At 39.7% G+C, this 16,280-nt stretch overlaps 1 pseudogene; it reads left to right on the top strand.

Moving 5' to 3' along the window:
• Positions 1-11,956: 11,956 nt before the first annotated feature.
• LOC112540948 (transmembrane protein 60-like) lies at positions 11,957-12,399 on the top strand (annotated as a pseudogene).
• The last annotated feature ends 3,881 nt before the right edge of the window (positions 12,400-16,280 follow it).

Consider the following 16,280-nt stretch of genomic DNA (forward strand, 5'->3'; position numbering starts at 1 on the left):
ATATCCTTCCTCTCAACCTGTCTGCCAGCTGGGGAGTAATGAAGGGAGTTTGCCTCGTTTCTCGGCTTCCTCGGGAGAGATCAAGATTTCTAATGGGAAAGTGGTGATGGAGATTGTCTGTGCTCTTGTGCCCACAGCACAGACAACTTAGTCAATGTCACAATTGCAACCATCACTCACAAGCTCTCGCTAAGCTGCCTTGACTAGATGGCACCCTCACCAGCAAAAGCAGAAACTAGCTGTGCCTTTCCTTTAATGGGCCGTTTTGGAAATGAAAATCGCCAAGGCCGCCATGCCAAGGACAGAAAACTGATTTGGAAAGAAGCCAAAAGCTGCTTGGGCAGAATAATGTCACAGGCCATTCTTCTTCCTGCAGCCCACAGAGGTCTCAAGGGACACGACAGCGGTGGGAGGGGAACTTGCCAAATTTCAGGATGGCATAGTGTTGGGGGAAATTTATATTTATTTCTTTATTTTTATTTTGAATTTGGTCACTGCCCATCTCACTAGGAAGTGACTCTTGGTGGTTTACAGTAAAAACAGAAAATAAACATTAATTAAAATGCAATAAAAATGCAATAACTGGAAAAGAGAAATATGGGTGGTAGGTTTGTGAGCAAATCCCTGCTGCAAACTTTTGTCACTGCGTCAACACCTTCGGAGACTTGGAGGTTCACTCTTGGCTGTGTTAGATTTTTAACACGTGTGCATTCTGGCTGAATGCCTGCTTAGCACTGAATTGGAGCTTGGGGGCAAATGTTAGTTGTGGTGAAGTTTCACTGGAACCCAAAAACTGTGTGTGTGTGTGTTTCTTTTGGTGTCTTCGAGCCAGTTTTTGACCCCTGGTGTCTACCTGGACAAATCTTTGTAGTTTTCTTGGCAAGATTTTTCAGAAGTGGTTTGCCCTTGCCTCCTTCCTAGGGCTGAGAGAGATGGACTGGCCTGAGGTCACCCAGCTGGCTTCGTGCCTAAGGCAGGGCAAGAACTCATAATCTCCTGGTTTCTAGCCTGGTGCCTTAACCAGGACACCAGCCTGGCTCTGTGAACAAATGTTATTCCAGGCTTAATGCTGTTGGTGGGGCCATGTAACTAACTTGATCTGGATCTGACCCACCAGAGGAAGGACTGTTTTCAAGTTCCCCTGTGACCCTCTCTTCTATTTCTGAATTGAAGCACACACCATGCCATACAAACTGCACCCATAATTGCAGTTGCAACAGACCATGAGGCAAAAGTGTGTGAAAAAGAGGTGGATGGAAAAGCTGATGGGAAATTTGTCCCAAACCCCCATTTTCTTTAAAGATTCTCCTCAAACTGTTGGAGCAACGTTTGCTTTCCAAAGTCCTCCTAGTATTAGTATTGAGTTTTGATACAGAAATGCAAGGCAAGATATGTGGGATAATGTGCTAGAAACTGTTCCTCTTGACCACGTATGTCTTGCATCAATCACAGAATTTCAATCAGTGAGCCGAATGGCAAAACTCTCTGATAAAGTCTGTGGTTTTGATAAACCCTGAAGAAGTGTTGAGAGAGAGAAGAAAAAGCCAACAGAGTCTTTTATTGGAAGGAATTCTATGAGAGAGCTGTCGATTTATTCCCTTTTACTGTAAATATTTTCCCCTGCCATTCTGAAAGCTTTTTAAAAAGCCCCGTGCCCTATTAAAAACAATTTTAAAATACCATTCCTGCTGCCTTCAGTTCTACTCAATCAGTAGTTCTTACATCCATCAGCATCATTTCTAATATGTACAGCTTTTATGTAAAAAACCAGAAGAGAAGGATGCAATTTCACGGTTCTGGGGGCCACCACATAAAGGCCCTGCTTTCTGCTGCGTGTAATTTCTCCTCTGATGCAAAGCCTCATGGCTTTTCCTGCACTTGATAGCTCAGTTTCTTTCTCCTTCTTTCCTAAGAAAAAACAACAGCTCAGGATAACTAGAAAACCAGCTGCTTTTCAATTTGAGGATTTTTAGGGCCGGTCACTCTCTCTCAGCCCAATCCACCTCACAGGGTTGTTGTTGTGTGGAAAATAGGAAGCCAGGAGCATTAGTCATGTATGTTGCCTTGAGCTGACCAAAAATAAAGGCAGGATGAAAATCCAATAAATAAATTTGATCTAATAATAAATCAATTCTCTTGCATCACAACTAACTCCAATATCCTGATTTCTCCTAGTGTATTCTCTATAAGTGAACATAGCTAACAGACTTTCCAAGTTTCAGTCTATCAGCACAACACTCTATGTTGTGATGTTGTTGTCATGATTCAGAAGTCATCTCAACTCTAACTTGATATACAATCACTCCTCCCTCATAATTGAACTCATTGGAGAAAAACCCTTTTATTTCCTTTGAAATTCACAAGCTTACTGACACTATTATTAAACTGAGAACCTCTCTGCAGCCAAGGCTTGACAAGGCTTCCTCCCCACCTCAGAGAAGCACCAATAAAAACATCACAAAGCTGAAAAAAGGAACATGATGCTATTCCAGTGTAGAAAATTTAAAGAGAAGCTTAACTTTATTTATTCATTCATTCATTCAAAAAAATTCTACCCAGACATAATTAAATAACTGTTGGTAGCTTACATAGTGTACATAAAATATTAAAACAAACCATAGTCAGATTAAAACCAACTACAATCACAGCAATGATAACAACATGAAAACCCCAATATCAAAATATCAATATCAAATATCAAATACAAGGTGAAGTCAAGGATAAACTGAAGAAAACCCCTCCAAAAATATTTTAAGGCTTTGTTAACATTTTTAATATTTTCTGAAAAGCCAGGAAAGAGGGACCATTCTGATCCCCGTTGAGAGGCTGTTCCAAAGTCCTGATGTTCCGCAGAAAAGCTTCAGCCTCCCAGACTTCTGGAAAATATGGGACTGCAAGTAGTTTCATCCAAGATGTTCTACTAGATCAGTCCACCACTGGTTGGAGCAGTGGCCCTGTAGGTGCCTTGGTGCCAAGCCATTAAAAGCCATCGTAGGTCAATTCCAACATCTTAAATTTAAAGTCTAATCTGGGATATTCCACCCTTCATTCTGTTTCTCAAGATCTAAACCTTCAGAGCAACTCTACCAGCCATCCATCCATCCATCCACAGACATACCATGGAATAGAGGGCTAAATTAAAAATCAGATAGGTAGAGTTATACAGAGACTGCTGTTCTATATTGGGTAAGGAATCCCCGAGTTGTGAAAGATCAAGGTTAGCTGATTAAAAAGATAATAATAATAATAATAATAATAATTATTATTATTATTATTATTATTATCCAAACCATAATCAAAATTAACAAGTAAAACCTAACAATAAAAATTACACAAAAGCAATAAAATCCATTTACACCACGGTATATTTGCAGTCACAGTAAAAATAACATTCATACAACTGTAAAATCCTAAAGGTATAAACCGGATACCCCTGCTGTCTAACATCAATAAGACCTATTTGTTTGTTTGTCAAGTTTCTAGGCCACCCAACTCCAATATGACTCTGAGCAGCTTCACACGATTAAAAGACAACAACATTATCTCAAGCAAACACCAAGCATTATAAGAAAAACACAACAGGCGCGTAAGGGGAACAGTGAAACATCACATATCTGAGCATCGTATTTTGTTTTGACTGATGACACAACAGCCTTACCATCTAATCTTCTGACCACCATTCTCAACATCTGATAGGACTACCACAACAAGCTCATTCTTTGAATGCACCCACCACCTTTCTACAGAATGTTGTACTAAGGGATTACAGCTGGTGTGACACGGTCTTCTCCAACTTACCTCTCAGGAGTAGAACACAAATCTTTCTCAGCTGCATGAATGAGCTCAGAGGAGCCAACATGGGCTTTGTGGATGGTTTCAACCATCAGGGTTAATTGACTTCCACACTGCCCGTCCAGTCTTTTGCTGAGTGACTCCAACTTCGCTGTTTCTCGTCCTGCAGGCGGTCAGGTCCCATTCCATTTCAAAATCTCCCTCCAGGCTGAGAAAAAGACGCCAGTGCAACCTGTCAGGTTCTCTGTGACCAGCCAGGGTTTTTATGAAATTAGACATATTTGTGTTGATGTCTAGTAGAGAGCATGAAATTCAAATCTGAGTGTTTGGCAGTCTGCAGGCCAGTCCTTTAATATTCAATGACATAACTTCATTGTGGTTTTGACAACATCCTCTAGCAGCTTGTGCTTACAGCTGAAAATTAAAGCCATTGAAAGAGATGACACCAGCAGAATTGCAAAGGCCAGCTCCCTAGCTTACGAGGTGTTTGTTATTCTCATTTGTTGAAGGTTGTTATTGTGTTTGTAAGACTGCCACATCCTATTTAGAGGTTTACTTGAAGTCAATGCAATTCAGGTTGGGTAAGAAACCTTCTGAGCAGTCTTTCCCCCCTCAACAAGCTTTCTGTTCCTGCTCCTCATCTGCATTTTCATTTACTCACGACCCAATTGATTAGATCATCATCACAAGTCCCTTGGGAGAACATCTCTCTGTGGGGGAGCAGACAAATTAGGAAAGCTAGTTAGACAAATGTGTTCGTTATCCTCAGGAACCCCACACATACTTTTTTGGGGTGCCATTGATTTTTCTGCTGGAGACCCATACAGAGCCTAGATGTCATGATGAAGTGGACCCTGGGTTGATCCTTTAATAACTGAGAAAGTATCAGGTCTTTGAACATATTCACCTCCCCCTCTGATCAACCTCAACAAAAAATCACAGTGGGGGGGTTCATGCCATTGGAAACTACGTCAGTGAAGTCTTATTCCAATGACTGATCTTCATTAAGTATCTACATATTGACTGACATGAGGTCCACTTTATTTTTATCCCAGCAGGTGGCAGTTCCAAGCCAACCATAACTGATCTCAGAAAGCAAAACTGGATTTTACCTGGTTAGTACTAGGATGGGAGATTGTCAGGAAATCCCACAGCTGTAGGCTAGACTAGGAGAACCAGAAAACCTCTTAGAAAAAGGCAACAGCAAAGAACTTCTGTATCACTGCCCAAAACCCACAGGGACATCTCATGGGGTCCCCAGGGGTCCAGCTGGAATCCGGGGAGACTTTATCTTGGCCTTTACTCACTCATAGATCTCTTCTGTAGGTTCCCATACACCCGAGTGTGCTTAGGCAGAGGCCAGACCATCATCTCTGTGTTGCTTGATTTTGGGTTCCCAAAGTGCACAGGTGGCCTAAAGGTCCCCTTCCAACGCTATGATTCTATGATGCTATGGTTAGGACTTTGATAGCTGAACTCAAGTGATGACTGTCTTCCAGCTGAGCTCATTAACACCAAATGTTGGGTTCCAGTCTTAACATTCCATATTCCTAAGGATTGATGAATTAAATGATAACAGGGATGATACAACAAAGTAGCAACCCATAACATTTCTTATGGATAATAAGCAAATGATATTGATATGTTCAGGACTGGGAGGATCCAGAAAACATCTTGGCTGAGAAAGAAGCAGGGTTTAGAGAAAAATATTCTACAATGGACCAACATTGGGTTCTATAACACAGAGTGAACCAAAGCAGGGCTATATGTGGCATTTAAGTGCACCTTTGTCTCCATATCTAGAGAAATCTTATGGGAAAAGCTTAAGCCTTCTCCCATGAATAAGTAATTGCTTTTGCTCATCTAAAAGACTACTGGCAGACACAAACCTATGGGGGAGGTACAACTTAATTAGAAAGAAAGGGCTAAGCAGGCCTGTTTACTGTTTTTTTCCCCCCTTCATATTAACTTCTAAGTTAGTTCATTGCATAATTTTCCACTCTCTTAAAATAGTTGGAAAAAATGACTAATGTGATTTTGTGCAGATGATGTTGTGATTCTATCTCAGACACCACATGGCCTCAGGAGACCACTGAAGATCTTTGTTCAGTCCTTTTCTGGTAATAACCTCGTTAATTATCAGAAGACAATGATTACTCCAATTACCTACTCTGAAACTGAATAATTGGAACACGCAAGGCCACATCACTGATGGGGTCAAAGGCTTTCAATATCTGGGCATCATATTCTATGTTTCCAGTAAGAAGAAGGCCCAAGAGGAAAATGCAGGCAGACTTCTCAGAGAATTCTTGTGGGTATTTTAGGTTCTTCCACTAGGAAGAAGGTAATTTTGTGCCTGGTGTCTTCAAATTATTTGAAACTCATTTGTGGGCTGAACTCTTTAGCTGTTAGGACCATATTCTAATTTCTCCCCTCTAGGATGACTGAAATCTAAATACTTAAAAGCAATGTTTTGGATTCTCAAGTGCATTTCTAAAGCTATCTTTCAGCAGTAGGCTGGTCTACCCAAGGTGAAGATTCAAGCTTGGCTGAGATCTTATATCTCTGGCCAAAGCTTAATATTTGCTAGTAGAACTGGCTCCTTTAATAATCCTTGATGAATTTCTGTTGGATAAACTGCTGCTCTGTGCTGTCTCCCTAAATCTTTTGCTGTACATGGACTACAACCACATGAAGATGCTTCTTAAACAGCAAGTCCTGGAGGCTGTAAGGCAAAATGAGCTAATCCTAGGCTCTAACAACATTTGGTCCTGGAAGCTTAGTCCAAGCCTGCAGCTACCTTAATATCTTGGCACTTTGGACTTGCCTAACCATTTCAGGACCTTTTCATGTGCTGCTGGAAGCAAGCAGCCTTGTGGCTCGGGACGATTAAAGTAATTGATTGTATTTGCTATATTATGAATCCTACAGGCTCTGTATGCCCCTTTTAGTAAAATTTCCAAGTCACCTAGATGAACTCCTTCTCACCTGTTCACCTTTTGGAGAAGCAGTTGGCTGCTACCCTTAATGGAGGCAAATTTTGCATGGTAGTGGTTGGAGTTTGTCAAGAGATATCAAGAAGATACCACCAAATTTGGTGGTGTTGGTGAAGACTCCTGAGAATACCATGGATGGGTAGCACTATAAATAAATGGATCATGGAACACATCGACCCAGAGATTTCACTCAAGGCAACACTGACTCAAAGACACACATGCAGACATATGAACCTCAAAGGTGAGTCTTACATGTCTGGGAGAGGGAAGAAACTAGATTTATGATTGTAGTTTCTGATCTCATGGAGAAGGTGGAAGATATGGTGGCCCTATAGTCTAGTGTGTTGCTACTGGTGGTACCATGCCGGTAGCTTCAAAAATTAATCTACCCTTTCCCTCAGAAATCATGTTGGGGATTCAGTGAGGAACAAATGTCAACCTGAACACCCCCACCCCTACCCCAATTTGACTCCTGCAAATGAAACCACTCTTTCAGTTGCCCCCTGCTCAGACTGTAGATATTAATTCCCTGGCAGAGAAGTGGAGGATCTTCATGTAATTGAAACAAGACAGTTGCAGTCATCCCCGCCCCCCCAATGCACACACAAATACCTCACCAAAATGACATATATTTATGCATGCTGATAATTGTAGAGGCTTCAAGGTGACAAGGGTCGTAGTTGTATTTACTGGGTCTGGAGTAGCCAATAATGGATCTCTTAATTGGAAACATCAGGTAAAAGGTCTTCTTTTAATATCAGAACTTCCCTGAATGCTCACAGTCCCCGAAATATCTCTGTCATTTAAAAGGGGAGATAATTGCCAATGCTTAACTTCTCCTGTCCCATCAGACCACATGGCTTCCTGTTTGGTTTTGTTGTTGTTTTTAATTCTTTTTAATCATCTCTTGCTAATGATACTCCTGCTGTAGTATTTCCCACATGACACCTTTTTTATCTTATAGAATTATTTATATTCAAGTAAGAAGGATTGCCAACACCAATAACAGCTTCAGGCTGAAATCCTTCCATTTGTAAGACACACCTTGTTGCTTCAGCTACAGAAGGACCAAAGTCTTTGAAGCCAATTTTCTTTTTCCTCCTTGGCTGATGCTTCCGTTATTCTTCTCATGAGGTTCTTAGGTAACAGCCTAGAGTTACAGATATTCCAAATTCAGTTTTCCTTTCCCTCAAATTTGTTTGGGAAAATTACTTCTCAAGAATATTTTGGAAAGCAATTGATGAATAGCATGGAAAGGGTGTCAGTATGAAAAAAGAGGAAGAATCAGTACGATTATTGCAAAACACAATTGAGTATTATCCATAATTGTTCTAGCTAGTGAACTGATTCAAGGGAAAGACAGAAACAGCTCTATATTAAGCTGTTTTCCCTCTCACTTCTCCTTAACAGCATTCTTAAAAATGAAATTTAAAATTAGATATAAAAATTAGTTCGCTATACGAGGATGAAAAAAAGACAAAGCAAGCAGAAATGAAGGGAAAATGGGATGAACTTTAATAATTTTCACAAAAGGAAGAGAATTTCATACACAAGGTATTTCTTGAGAATGGAATGGAATGATGCTAAGATGTAATCAGAAGGCAAGGAAAAGATTCTAAATTTAGCGAAGTTCCAAGAACGACTTCTGGGTCTTTCAAATTAAAAAAGGAAATTTTGATTTTTTAACTTATTTTATATATAATTTGACTTATGGGATAGAGCTGCAAACATGTCCTCATGCTTAGCTAATACTTTAAAACAGAAGCGTACAACCAGGTTGTGAACTGAATGCAATTTTTTTTCCTATTTTTTAAATGAGACTCCAAAGGTTGAAGGTGAAACCTAGCAATGAATACTGTACAGAGTTCTCAGCCAAACATTTGGCCTAGTTTTGCTTTAAGGAGATTGATGGGACAGTTTAAAAGCGGACTCAGTGCATTAAGCCAAACAGGGACTTAAAACTAGGACTATCAGATCTGAAGTGTAAAAGTCCAAGCAACCACTAGATGTCACCAACAGGTTGCAGTGGTCTGCTGTCATCTAATGAGTATCTGAATTCTTGAAGGTAACAAGATCTGTAGCCCTACTCAATATGCTAATTTTGCTTCTTATTTCAATAAGGGGAAGGGTTTGGTATTGTGTTAGTAAATTTCAGTAACGTGGTCTGGATGGCATTTTTTGTGGTAGTAAAAAATAGACTAGGCTCAGTTGTCTCTTGCATGCCATGCCCACCCCTGCTTGAAAGGTCTGTGGATGGAATGATGGGCTTCACCAACAGAGTTAAGATTGATGGCTTGTCTGATCCTGAAATGCCAGTCTGTTTTATAGGTAAATGAATCTTGAGTTGACATCACGTTAGCATCCATTTATTGTCACACTTCTGACATGATGACCTGGTGAGAACTGATGGGGGAGTGGAACATTTTACCCATGTTGCTTTAAATGTGATTAACTGTTAAACTGCTAAAATAATATGAACTGTTCTTGTAACAAGCCGTGGCCTTTCCCACAAGAGAGGAAGTTGCTGATCTTTGCCTGTTTATGGATGTTTGCTAGGACAGGTCAATCTTTTGAAGACACTTCTTGACCTTTCCTCTAATTAATGATTTGTTCGTCCGACAACTACAACCATTTGGCAAGAGAATGGATGTTTCCTGATGAAGATCCACCTGAGATCAGCTTCTAGGGATACTCCTTTAGGAGTTATCTTCACTTTATTGAGTGGATTCCTTAAAACAACACCAGACTTGTGTGAAAGCTAAAAAAAAAGTCAAGGTATTTGAACCAGTAGCAGAGAAGAGCTGCATCAAAGGAGGTTCAAATCACTTCTCCAAATCATTCTGGCCTGGCTCAACCATCTGTGCGATTCACATCTTCTCCATCACTTGCCCGGCCAACTTGAACAACGTGCCACACGTGCAGCTGAGTGTGTGTATATATATATACTATATGAATGAAATATAGTCCAGGCTTCTTCAGATGGTGGCAGTGGGGATGGGCTGTATTTTTAAAATTACTCTTTTTGGGGGGGAGGAGGGAGAATTCAGGCTTCTTCAGCAGTGAGGGTTTTATATTTCCAAGAAGCTAGTTTATTTTATCATCTAGAGAAGACAAGAGAGTAACCTGCATGTATGTGCAGGCACACGCACACACGGTGTCTTCCTCCTTAAGATTTAACATCTCTTTCCACTGCAGTCCTAACTGAGTCCTAACTCGGGGCTGAGTTTGGCAAGGAATGCAATTGAGGTGATGTGAAAGTTCTGTCTGTTCCAACCGATCTCTAATGGCCCATTCATTCATGAAGGTCGCTCCTTATGTCCGAAGCTGTAATTCAACAAAGAAACCATAAAGAGAGATTCCAACATAAATCCATGGAATTAGAATGTACCAAGTGTTTGATCCTATCAGTTTTGGCAAGAACAGAGGTGGTTTTATATTCCCCCTACAGGTATTAAGCAGCTTAATAATAGTACTATAATCCAGTTACCATTGTTAGCATGAATCATCAAAGCTTTAATTGAAATGACACAAACTGGACATTTTTGCATTCATTTCTATTTTCCTTTATTGATCTATATACATATGCTATATATGCTTATAACATATTGCAATATTATTACACCGTCTGCAAAATCATGCAGCTAATTCATTGGTATATAGGCATTTATGACAGCTTTCATCAAACTTACATCCTGCAGACATTGTTATAATCTACATCTTCCTCAGTCACACATAGCCGCTGGCCATGCTCTCTGGGAATTCTGGAATTTATCCTACCAAAACTAAGAGACCAACATTGGATAAGCAACCTCACGGACATAGGAACTGGGCTTTAAGATAAAAGCTTTTTGCTTGTTTTTGCAAAATATAGCTATAACTAAATATAATGTCAGCATTGATTGTGCACTGTTATTTATCGTCCTGAGTGTTTAATGTGGAAATTGAGATGTCAAATTACACAGTTCCCGTACATGCATTTAAATAACAGATTTCTGGGGCTAGTTAGCTAAGCAGTCTTCTTCAACTATAGTTCTCCAGATGTTTGGATTCCACTAAATCCCATCCAACACAGTCCACTTTGATGGAGTTATAGGATCCCAAGTTTTCTTTTCCTTTTTTAAATTTTCCATACCCAATCTGAATATTCAGTTTGAATGTTCATGTCACAAAGGCATTGCAAGATCAAAGCTGAGTACATACAGAGTCACCAGAGCCCACGTTTTTCAAAAGAACAGCATCTCCAATGAGCTAGAATGTCAATATTAAGAAAACCTTCCACAGCAGGCTGGTTTATCACCAAAAAATCTCAGGCTTGTGAACGTCTCTTAGTCTTGGTGCCTCTTGAAATCAGACTCTTCTCTTTTAAACTTACTCTCCATCCTGTTTCCCACATGAAGGATTTGCTTCCATGTCTGAAAAATCGAGCATGCACCCACAGTGGTCCATGAAAGACTGAAAATTGTATTTTCAATTCATAATCCCATCTGTAGATATGAGGATATCTGAAAGATATTTAAAATTGTGCACAGGAGAACATTATCCAGAAATGTGGGCATTTATTTATGTTGACATTTGAGTGAATGTATTTATTAATTGATGTTATCAACTTGTATGCTGCTTCAATAACAAAGACAACTTTTTTTTATATAGATTGCTAGGAGGCAGGCATTGCATGACCAGTTTAAACCTATTTGGGACTCATCAGACATACAGCAGATAGCCAGATCTTATTCTGCTGAATTCAAAACTTCTACTAGGAATTGAATTCATGGACCTTCACACTTAGATGACTGTATACAATGCATTAGCTTTAGGAATTATCTATGTCCTGGTACTGTCCCTTTGCAGGAAGGAATATCTGGAGTCTGTCAAAATGGTATATACAGTCCACCTTCTCCTAAGCTCTCAGAACAGAGAGGTACAGATGTAATACAGATGTTATGTTACATAAAACTGCTTTAGGTGGCTTACATGTTAGGATCAAAAATGATCCTAGAGTGGTGTTTGCAATGCAGTGTACCCAAAGTTTCCCACACGGACTGTTGGAAGCTCATGAGGTCCTGAGATAAGGTCCTGAGATATTACTATTATTAATAATAATAAAGCATGTCAAAGAACAACATTATTAAAAAGATTAAAAAGCATGAGGCATGTAAGGATTAGATTAAATGAGAATGGCTTTGGTACAGAGTGTCCTACTCATATGGCTCTTGAAATTACTGTTTCTGAACACATTGGTGTTACAACTGGATGAAAAGGCACTATGGAACTGGTTTCTTTTCTTTTTTCTTTCTTTCTTTTCCCTGGTTTGGATATTTGATACCATTCTTCTAGTTATGATCATTTTGAAAATGGCTCACTGTTGGAAGTCAGGTTATGATTCTCACAATGGACCCAGAACCTCAAGAAAAGGGGGGTGGGCAGAATACATTTTTAAAAAATGGTGTCTTCCAGCAATGCTGCTTAAGTTGTCCTTCTGGCTTGCTTTCTGGACAATCTGGAACAATATACTGCAATGAAGCTTGCTTATGTCTTTATTTGTCTTTCGATTCTGCTAATGGGAGGGATCATAGAACTTGGATATCCTATTTTCTATGTACGAAGCAACTAAACCTTTTCGGTCAGCATCATATTCCTGAGCAATATGGTGATAAGGCCTCTAAAGGAACAATAAATATGTATACATATATATAAAAAAATGATCCTTGGACTGTTAGATGGGACTCTTCAGTACATGGAGTACAGCTATCTAATATTGGTATCAATACTGTAAATAAAACAGTCTCTTATGCAAAGGATTAAATACAACAACATAACAGAAACAATAAGAAGAATGTATAAATGATGATATGCAATGACACATCAGGGAAACATCAAAACTAAAACAAAACCCACTCATAAGACATGAGTCCAGTATCAGGAAGTGAAGTATAATACAGCAAGTTCAAAAGCTTGCCGAAAAAGCCAAGTTTTTAAAGATTTACAGAAACACAGCAGATTTGGAGCCATACAGACTTCTGGGGGAAAGATATTCCCCGGGCAACCACAGCTCCAAGAAGATCCATCTCTTAGGTCCCCCAAGACTGTCTGCTAACAGAGGTAGAGGTTGCCCAGAAAATCCAATGTGAAGATCTACCAATACTAATTCAATTGTACCTCCATCTCCAGCTGTTCCACAGCCTGCCAAGGAGCCACTAAAGACCATGGGATGGGGAACAACTGGATCACATGATGTGACTATTGTTCCTACTCTGAAGGCAGGCAAGGGGAGTGAAAACAGAAGTATATGAACGAATGCATGCTATAGAAAATGAGAACAAAATATTTAGTTCTAAGGAAGAACTGCTCACCGATATATAGCTGAATTGTGCAATTTATGCCCATCAGTTGAGATGATTTAGGTTGGTATTCTTGATTACTGCCTCTTTAAACACCAGTTATCGGGGGGGGGGGGATGGAAGAAGGATCTCATTCTCCTAGCCATGCTTGTGAGCTTTTCAAATGCATCTGGTTGGTCACCAAGTAATACAGAATGTTCGACCAGGTGCTTTGGCTGATCCATGGCTCTCCTTATGTTCCTGCTGTCTTACCAAAGAACAGCTAGTAAACAGTGAGCTTTGCAATCCTCAGACAAGTCACAGCATTGTCCCCTTGCACTCCATGATCCATCAAGGGCAGGCTCGTATCACATGCAGACAAGTGTGGTAAGAATAACACAGATGTCTGAATCTGCCCTCGCAGGGTGTGTTGAACCGAGCCTTGTGTTTCCTTGAAACAGGAGCTGGGGGGTGGGGGGGCAGCAATACCTTCATTCTTCTGAAATGTCTGCTGACATGCACGGTGGAGCTTCGAGGCAAACCGATTATGCCCGTGCTCCATTAGGATGGGAACGTCAGGCCAATGCGTTGAATCTGTTCTGGCACTGCTATTATCCTCACTAATGATATTTCCATGAAAACATAAAGATCAAGGAAAGCAAAGGGAATAACAACATCTTTCATTGTGTTGCTGTATGTCTGATAAAGTCATTAGGGAAAACAAGAAAATGTCTTTTTGATGCTGATGTTGCATAAACATGTTTTCCGAGGGAAAATGTTTTCACATTATCTTAAGAGATGAAAGAGGGTGGGGAAGAGAATAAACTCTCCAACTCGCCATACTGAGGGCTTGAAAGACTCAGAAAGGTTCTTTTTGTCCATCGTTCTTGTGCTGCTAAGGATCTAAAAGAAATCCACCATAGGAGCAAAACAGTATCAATGAACGAGATGGATCTGGTCACGGCACACGTGGACTAGCAAAATGGAACAGAATTCCACTATCATCCATCCATCTCCATTCCAAAATTCACGTGAAGTAGTTTCCATCAGAGATGCAACTGTTAAAAAAAGAACACATTTCAGGTGTAGCTGAGTTTTTCAAAAGAGTCTTTAGAGGAGTTTGTATTTGAAATACCATATATTCAGGAGCATTGAGTCAAAAGTACCCCCATTTATCAAAGCCGTGTTTAAAAACCCGTATCTTTAGACAGACTTAAAAAGGATATTGGAAGGAAAGTTGTAGGCAAAACACCCTTCCAGATGAGAAATATATACAAAGTTACATCAACTTGCTTATAAAGCTGGCTATACTAAACAAACAACCAAAGCAGATTTTTCAGTTTAAACTCATACACACGCAAGTAAATTGATGGAACGGAATAAAGGAAAGTCTATTTTGAATTGAGTTTGATCTTTGGTGATCTCATAGACACATCCATGTAGTTTTCCTGGCAAAAATATGGAAAAGTCGTTTGACATTGCTTTCTTCCAAGGATATTTCCCCACCCCCACCCTGCCGCCAACTTCCTAGTCTATCCTACAGTCCCAGGATTTCCTAGCGATCTCTCATCCAAAAGTTCATCCAGCTTTTTTAAGGTCAACCAAGGTCAAATAGATGTTGCCAGAAAAATTAAGTTATGAAGCTAAGGTGTCACAATCTGCATATTCCTCCTTGGTTTTGTCAAAAGAGAAATTGTATGGGAAAATTTGCCAGCTCCATTTAGATGAAACATCTAAGATGTTGAAGTAAGCAAAATGAAACAATTCATTACAATTCCTGCAACCACCATTGAGATAAAAACAAGGTAGGAAAAGGCCAGGATGGACCCAACTTTTGCAATGTATTCAAAAATCCCTAATCACAGTTCTTGTCTTAGGGATAAATCATAGAGCCATGCTAAAAAGTTAGAAATAGAGATTATATAGAGCCTTGGTCAGATCCTCAGGTTTAAACTGGAGTAGAAAATGTCTAATTAAGTCCAGTGATTCTTAGAGAAAGATACGAAGGACAAGTCTATCAAGTAATAATTCCTTAAGTATATTTTATTCAGAAAAGGTATATTTCTGGTATGGTGAGGATGCTGTTCAAGAAAGAACATAGCTGAAGATACTGCCTTCATAATCTCCTTGAGAAGGCTCTGACTAGCTGCTACTAGAAACTCTTGGTCTGATCCACCCAACAGTTATGATTAATGAGCCATTCTTTCAGATACATTGTGAAATTGTCTACTTCACACATGGAACCATTTAACTTAGGACTGATATGATATTAGCCTTCTGTGTAACCTTCTGATAATTTTCTACTTCTTTGTTCTTCATTCACACAAACAATATGATGAAGAGGGGAATATGGTAGAACTGTGAAAGCTTCCAGACCTGTCTAGCTGGAAGCATTCAGGATATGGCCATCAGTGTGAAAAATGAACTTTTGAAAACAAACAGTTTGGTCCTCTATTATAATTACTCATCTTAAGAAGTTTCCCATCTTTGATATCCAGATGAGTAGTAGGTCTGTTTTATACACTCACTACTCACTTCTGAGCACTATGTGAGTTAAAATGAGAGATCCTCTAGAGCAGTGTTTTTCAACCTCAACCTTAAGATGTGTGGACTTCAACTCACAGAATTCCCCTGGCTGGGGAATTCTGGGAGTTGAGGTCCACACATCTGAAAGTTACTAGAGACCTTTCTATCAGGTAACTTTCTAAAGTTACTAGAGGCCTTTCTAGTAGGCAATCCACTCAAGGAGGAGGGGAAAAAGAATAAATCCCATCCTTGGAAAACATCTAAAACAGGTCAAGCTGATAGAAAAAGTTAAAAGCCTTTTATCTAACCATAGAAATTCATTCAGCAGCTTACACTTGGTATAGATAGTGCATACGCAATTTCTTGTGTTCAGTTGTATGTTTTGCATTTTCATAAAGTCTGGGGGAAATTAAAGGACAGGCAAAGGCTGCATTTCCAGGTCTTTCTCCTTCAGGAAGAAAGAGTGATTTAGAAGCAATTCCTAGCTGTTGCCTAAAAATTTCCTGATAAGACCATAATCATCTCATGCTTATGAGAGGCATAAATTCCGCTCATCATAGACTCATTCTCAGCCAATCTGCTCCAGCTGATCAACAGCATCTCTGCAGGCCTCTTTACCATCCAACAGGTTGGAGTCCTTCTGCTGGCA

Source organism: Python bivittatus, unplaced genomic scaffold, assembly GCF_059951505.1.
Source record: "Python bivittatus isolate LINGU-HERP-01145 unplaced genomic scaffold, Pbiv_v1 ctg000570_np1212, whole genome shotgun sequence".
NCBI lineage: Eukaryota > Metazoa > Chordata > Lepidosauria > Squamata > Pythonidae > Python > Python bivittatus.